At 39.0% G+C, this 8,018-nt stretch overlaps 1 protein-coding gene across 10 annotated transcripts in view; it reads right to left on the minus strand.

Annotated features, from left to right (window-relative positions):
- GIGYF2 (GRB10 interacting GYF protein 2) overlaps positions 1-8,011 on the minus strand; it is a 75,194-nt gene extending 67,183 nt beyond the window's left edge. For 7 of the 10 annotated variants that reach the window (XM_031064625.1, XM_031064626.1, XM_031064624.1 and 4 more), the window contains exon 1: positions 7,420-8,011. The gene's annotated coding sequence lies outside the window, so the exon portion shown is untranslated. The remainder of the gene's footprint in view (positions 1-7,419) is intronic. The other 3 variants (XM_031064621.1, XM_031064622.1, XM_005430220.3) reach the window with 3 other exon arrangements.
- Positions 8,012-8,018: the final 7 nt, after the last annotated feature.

Consider the following 8,018-nt stretch of genomic DNA (forward strand, 5'->3'; position numbering starts at 1 on the left):
GTTTACTTGAGGAACTATGGTTATTCTACCAAGCTTACAGTTTCTTAAATTATTTTTTAAGCTCACTATTTAGTACCTTACAAATGTAGTAAAGCTCTCAAATACCTGCTACAGACACAAGCCAGAACTTGATTCTACTAGATAGATTTATGTGTTAAAATGTGTAAGATGTTACAGTTGAACGTCTACAATTACTGTGCACGTTTTGCCCATAAACTCTGGTATCTTATTTAAAACATACAGCTAGCTAATAAATATCTAGCCAAAAAGCTGTTTTCAGAGATTTGAAATATCAAAACTACCACATTTTCTAGACTTTGCTCAAGCACAGATAATAAAATTAAGTTCATTTGTTACTGATAGGCACCTGCGTTAAGACTTTCAGGCAATGTTGAATTCCTGCATTTCCATTACAGAATTCCCTCAGCTAGTAGCACATGACTATTTGTCTTACCAAGATGTTCTGCTGTTCTGAGTAGAGACTATCAAGAGAGAGGTTCTTGGCATTCTAAGTTAAACCTAGGCAATGGCTGCATTCAGGTCTGACCATCTAATCTTTTCTGTAGACAAAAAAAAAAAGATTTGGACTGTCATTGCAATTTATAGCTTTGGGGCCACTGCATGCTTAGGTTTTTAATTAACTCTGGAAACCTAAACCTTGAAAAATATATATACCACTGATCCTTTCTATACACAGCTATTTTATTTTTAAATGGTCTACTCTTTGATCAGAAATGTTTAAGAAGAAAAGTATCCTTTCGTTTCAAGATAGTTCTGTTGCTACTGAAAGTCTGAAAGAGTCTTTTAAACCTAGAAACTGGATGAAAATGTGAGAACCAAAGACCACAACAAAAATCCAACATGAGCAGTCTTAAGTGGAAGGAAATGGGTTGTCCTTAAATGTGGAGAAGGAATTTAACAGCAGTGTTCCACCATTCAACAGCAACATTACATCAAGATGAGAAAACTTCACCTTCCACAGGCAGCTACTAGAGCTAGCTAATGTCAGTGCCAGTAACTGGGTTTTTAAAAAAAAATTAACAGGTTCACTGAAAAATTAATGCTGATTTTCTATAATTTTTGAAATATTAAGGATGATCTGCAACTGTATGCAAGCCACCTTTGAAGTACAATGGTAAACAGGATGACTCAGGTGGCTACACAACCTGTTTGATATTAATCACTGGCTAAAGCAGACAGCACTGATTAAAGGACACTGACATGATTAAGGCCAGGCAACACAGATTTATGGAAGACATGCAATCAAAATATACTTTTGTAAGAATAGAAAAGTCATTGCTTGAGCAAGTAGATAAATTTTAACTTCTGCAGGACATTTCAGTTCAGTAGAATGTTAAAGAGGACAAAATCATTCAGAACCACATAAAAACTCTCAAATCATTGCAACCTAAGTTTTCTTCTCTTCTAAAGAATCTACAACCCAGCTCAGACAGAACAAAATTCTGAAAACCAAGAGGTAAGAAGCTATCTTCTACAGAGTCTGTAACATTGGCCACAAAACTTCTAAAACCTAAGGATGACAAACATTGATATGGTAAATAATGGAAATGACACATCATCAATAGTACCACCATGAATTATTCAATGACTCAGTCCAGTACAGCAGGTTGCACTGAATAAGGCAAAGTCAAGAGACTCACAAGCAGAAAACACAGGTGATATATAAGACATGTAAGACTGTTCTGGAAAAACATAACCCTGAAACCGTGCTGAGAAGCATTATATTAATCAACTGAAAAGGAATATATGATACAACATTGACTAGAAGAGCTAACAAAAAAAAACAAAAAAAACCACACTTAACCCAGGAAAACAAAATGCAGAGTAAATATACAGCAAATTTTACAACTGAAGGGATACAGTGTCCTTTTTGTTTTAAGAGGCCAAAGAGATGATAAATCAGGTGTTCTAAACTTGATGGAGTCTAACAGATATGCCCTACAGTGAGAAGAAAAAACACCAACAACATACTAAAGCTCTATTTATTGAGCTTTGAGAAAAAATTAAGTATCTTGGTCTCAGGTAAAAACATCAGAAGACCCAAGTCTATTCAGTGAAGGGACTGAAGCAAGATATTTGGAGATAATCAACAAAGTTACCTTGTTTTAGATCAATGTGAAAATATTTTCTACTAAGTAAGTTCCAGTGTAAACAGAAAATTAATCAGAGGGAAAAAAACATATTAGTCACATTATACAAGATGCCAGACAAGTCACAGGAGTCTCTTCAGGCTTAACAAACCTGATTCCTGATAAAGGCTTGAATTTTCCAAGGCCAGCTACCCACACACCAGAAAGTTTTTCCTAAGGGAGCAATGTCCAAACCATCCACTTCTCCAGAAACTGTACCTCTATTATTACACTTAGATTTCTAGATCTCTTGAAGTCTTATAACCTCCCTGTCTCAAACCCTTGCCAAAGTATTTCAATCTCTTGGCAATTTCTGATCAAAAATTGTCCATGACTACCTCAAATGGCACTTTCCAACTGGCACTCCCCTGCTCACTGCACAGGTGCACCTAAAGCTTTATGGAGCACCTCAGCTTGCAACATGTTGCACCCTAGTCAAGAAGGACAAATACAAGGAGCCCTTCAAGGACAGAACTGACACAAGAGACCAACAAGACCTACACACCTAATAACCAAATCCAAGACAAATTGAGAACATTAAGTAACACAATTCAAGATGTTCTCCTTTCTACCTACTGTTGTGAACTTCGTGGTTAGATGTAGGCTGGAGAGTTTCCACTTCTTGCTTCACCTGCACACAGCCAAATGTGAAGGCTTTTCCCACTTCCCCCACCAGAACACAGCGTGACCTCCACCTTCATTACCAGACTCCAGCCAAAGGCAGACACCAGCGATTAAACTCCAAGCAGAGTCAGGGAACCACACCCTTGGCCTTGCCACTGGCTGGAACACGAATGCTTCTCATTCCAAATCCTATCCCAAAACCCTGCCAGAGCTCACTTTCCAGCTTAAAAAACAAACAAAACTCACTTTAAAAAAAAAAAAAAAAAAACAAACTCACTTTCACATCTGTCTACCTTGTACATGGAAAACTTGCTGGTAAGTAACTATTTCACCTGTGCCCTTCCACAAGGCATTACAGATCAAGACGCCAAGTGTATCTAGCTGCTCCCCAGCAGGGCCAGAAGCCAGACTGTGAATGCAACCAAAACCCCACTGCACCACCTCTCTCCCACTCACCACACACGTTATATAGCCCATACATATTTTCAAAGTGGAAGAACACAGCTTCAGAGTACATTCACTGACAACAACCAGTGAATTAACAGATCTGAGTTGCTCAGAGGTTCAGGGGTTCATTTTTAACATGTCATTTAAATAACCAGCTTCCTTGGGCTTTGGCTATTCTCTCCCTCCCCTCCCACCCTGTTCCCTAAGGTTTCCTGCTTTTGCAGTGCTGAGACATCCTATACTTCAGGAAACAAATATTCAACAGTGACTTAACAGAGAGAATCAGCATGTCTATCACACTGCATACTACATATGAACTACAGTATTTTTAATAGCATATCCCTTTTTGCAATATTTGCTAAAAAAAAATCTCTTATTTAGATCTAAGAACCATATCTTTGTGAATTGACTTGTGATGTTAGCCTGATCCTGGCCTTAGTACTCTTAAAACTTAGTGTTACAGAGAAAATCACATATGCAGATGATTCAGCACTAACTAAGCCTACCATGAAAGCTTCCACTGGTTTTAATGGTGGTTGAATGGGGCATCTGATTTATTAAGTCAAGTTATGAAATGTTTCTACATAAAAACCTTGCCATATGTTATTCCATGATCAGCCTCACTCACTTTCTGTCACACACAGTCTAACACTGACGTCAGCCCTGCTTTGTGCAGGAGGCTGGAGCAGACAACCACCAAAGACTCTTCCAACTAAATCATCCTCAGATTCTAACACACATGGCTCAAAAAATCACTTCATAAATCCATTATTTGCCAGCCAAACCAACTCCTTCCACATGACATTGTGATTCTAAGGCTGAAGGCACATAAATTCAGCTATTCAGCTATCTATCATCACAAACTTCACCCAAAGTCATCTCTGCAGTGTCCAGAGTGTATCTCTTCCCTGTTTCTTCCAGTCTGAATGGACACACCACTACACATGGATCCCATCTGCTTTCACCCAAACTGATCCACCCATGGACATCTGAGTCTCCCAGTCACACAAGCCACAAAAAGTATCTTTACCATAAAATACTACTAACAGAATGCAATTTACATTTATTGTGAAGAAGAGAAGGAACATAAAAGAAACTGTTTCATTGTAACCAGAACCTGAAACAGGAATTTCTCTATTGAATAAAAAGGACAAAATTTCAAGTAGCAAAACACAAACTGCAGTGCATCATGCTTACTTTCACTGGAATAGTAACTATTTAACAGTACAAAAATATCTTTCTAAACAGTTTTTTAACTGTATATGTAAGCTTGTTTATCTGTTTATAATGACAAACTACATATACAAGCAGACCTACTAAAGCCATCAAGTTATTGCTCTTTATTTCCCTAAAAATTTTTAAACATATGGCCAAAAAGAGAATGATGATAATGCACTGTTTTAATAACTGAGATTATCAAAAATTAGTAAGCAATCCAGAAAGCAGTCAACAACACAGTATTTTAAAACAATTCTCTAAATAGCCATCAAAAACTTTCACTGACCTACACACTCTACAACCTCTACACAGCTCATGGGATTCCTTCTGCTTTTCTCATAATCCTGAGGTCTACATATCCAGCTTCTATATATTACAAGCTTTAAGGATTACAGGAGAGGCTCACTCCTGAAAAAACACACTTTGATTTCATGCTTGGGAAAAACCTCAGATGCCTCCAAACAATTCTATGCATCCTTCCCATTTAAAACAGAAGAGAGGCAAAGACAAATTTCAATGGCAGCCTAGTTTCCCATGCAGGCATCAAGCCATCTCTACAGTGTCTAAATTCAAGGAATGCTTAATCACCTTTAGAGGAAATGGAATGAAAGCCCTCCCTCTGCAAAAAAAGAGAAGTGGACACGTTTTGTAGTCAACACACAGTGGCAATCTCAGCTCCTAACAAAGCAATGCAAAGACCTCAGCCTGCTACAATCTGCAGCTGCCATCTGAGCTAAACATAAAAAAATAATGGCATTAAACATGGCCATGATGAACTGGTTATATATATCCACACACATATTGCCACCAGCCACAAGAGGGCCAACGCCATACAGACCTTGTCACTTCAAGCACTTAATTCTCAGTTCCATCCACAACTTAGGCACACCTTGAGCAAACTTGCTACATTTTCTCACTTCTGGTGATTTTGAAGCGAGATTCTTTAAGCAAAGGAAAAAAATGCTCTGGAGTTGAGAGCAAGAGATACAAGGAGAGACTAAGCTGGGCAGGAAACTGACTTAGTTCCCAAAAGATCAAACCCCATCCCCCTATACCAATTCACACACCTTGCCTTTCAAATGTCACTCTATTAATTAAAATAAATTGATGAGACAACCACACAAAGCAAGAGTCCCTTTCAAGGCAAATGCTTCCTCAGTAAACAAAGAAAAAGGTTTCTCCTCACCAAAGCATCCAATGGCTCTCTAGGAAGCTCTGTAGGGAGAAGGATCCCTTGCTCTGCCCCATGGCTCTATCTATAATCATGAATTATATATAGTTTATCTCCACTAATCTTTGAGTAGAAACACTGAAGGGGGAAAAAGTAAGAAAATAAGAAAAATTAAGAAAAAACTGTTAGGAAATGGATTTTTTTTTCCTAAAGCAGACTATGAAAGAACTTAATACCATACTTTGAAGAGTCCTAGGGAAGAATTTTAAAGACCTCAATGAAAGAATAAGAAACATATACATGACAGTTAATCGAACTTGCAAGACCAGACAAAAGTAGGCAAAATGAGATTTCACATTCTTAGTAATTAAAATAAATAAAGGAACAGAGAGGCCAAAGGGGAAAGCACAGATCATAGTGCCCAACTCATCTTCATCAGTTACTGTGAACCAGTGTTGTCCTTTCAGGTTTAAATAGAAAGATCTTTCAGCATAGAGATGTACCAGCAAAGCCTTCAGCCACTCAGCTGTCCCAACAATTTGTTCCATGGGACTCTGATATCTAGGGTTGTTTTTACATGAAGTATCTATAGATCTTAAAAAACTACTGATTTTTTTCTTACATTCAGGTATGAGGAACTCCAGTGACAGAACTTCATCCAGACATGACAGATACAGTGGTGCTTAGTTGCAATTCCTTTAAAAAACCCCAAAACCTTTGAACTCCCTTTTTACAGTTTTTTTTCCTCAACTGAGGAGTAAAACAGGAAGGAAAAAATTAATTACAAAGCCCTCAAATGTGTATTTACAAGCATTTTTTATCACTTACATAATCACAGGGATCACAGTTTTAGTTTACTATATGTTTTAGAAACACAAGCAAAAATGCAAACAGGAGCACCTGAGGATATTTTACAATCCTCAAGGTCAACACCTGTAACAAGAGTCCAAACTTTCACTGTGGCATCAATTTTTTTTTAAGCACCCTGTGAAACAAATCATTGCTGCTCCAAAACCACATTATGCTTTAGTTCTATGCTCCTCCTTTAAAACACAGTCTCAAGAAACCATTCAGAAAAAGGCCTCAAAAGAAATACAGTGAGCAGGTGTCCCCAGGCACATTCCTGTATCCAGGGGCTGGGAGAGCCTGAGAAGCTCTTAAAACCATTCAACCCCAGTATTTACACACAATATTGCCAGATACTGAACCAGTCTATCAAAGTCTCAAAATAAAAGGTGACATCCAACTTCCAGGGCTAAAATTCTGCCTTCTCTTTAATCCAGCAAACTATTAGACAGAAACTTTTTTTTTTTTAATCACACATTCATTCAGAAATTAACACCAGGCACACAACCACTGATATCAACTGACTTGTACAACTACATGAACCTGGGGAGCAAAGCAGGTGCAGATGGGGCCGTGGACACTCAACATTTCTGCTGGCACCCCCAGGATTAATTAGGTCACACATTTTTACACCAGCATCAACTAACTGCTCAAAGGATACCTATTCAAATGCATGGCAAGAAAACCAACACCTCATAGCAATAATGCTCTCATTATCCACTGCAGTCACCACCCAATAACAAAACTTAAAAATAGCAAAACAAAGCTTTTGTTGGTGACAACTGCGACTAATTTTGTTTACAAAGGTTTCCAATTATCATTGTATCCAATGATACATTCCAATTATCATTTGTATCAACCAAATGCTCCATTCACAGAATAGCAAATTAATTTTTGTTTATTAAAGAGTTTCTTAAGAACAAAAGCAACCAGCAGAATCATAAGAAAAAAATTCACACGTACTTTCCAGGAACTTGCCCAAGTCAGCTCCTGAAGCAAGAAAATAAAATGTGCAGCAAGAAGTTAGAGGAATGTAATCAGAATTCAAAAGTTCTTTTCCCATCCACCCAAGCAAACAGATATTCAAGAATTACAGTAAAAGCAGCACACCACGAACGTTGAACTGAATGTTACTGGGGGAAACGTGGATTTTTATTCCAGGAGCACTACTTGGCAATACCTCCTTTTGGCCTACACCTTGTCCCAATTCAAAGTGCAATCAGAACCGAAAAAGCCGTAAGTACTCTGTTGACACTGAAACTACTTGTCTTGGATCAATACCAAACGTACACAATTGTGATCGATGCTTTCTTCAGCCTGCCAAGGCTTCTCCAGTCAAACACTGCCGGTCACCGCTGCTCCCAGCACCCTGCTGCCTGCGCGGGGGAAGGCTCGGAGCTCCCTCCTTCCTCGGCCAGGGTAACCCGACAGGGCCGGGCGTGCTCGAAGCGGGGCTCACCGCGGCGCTGCCGCTGGGCTGGGAGGGGACGAGCGAGTTCACAAGGGTCAGTGCGAGGGGAGACGGCCCCGGAGGGCGCTGAGGAGCGGCGGGCGCCCCGCCG

The sequence above is a fragment of the Geospiza fortis genome, unplaced genomic scaffold (genome assembly GCF_000277835.1).
Source record: "Geospiza fortis unplaced genomic scaffold, GeoFor_1.0 scaffold592, whole genome shotgun sequence".
Taxonomy (NCBI): Eukaryota; Metazoa; Chordata; class Aves; order Passeriformes; family Thraupidae; genus Geospiza; species Geospiza fortis.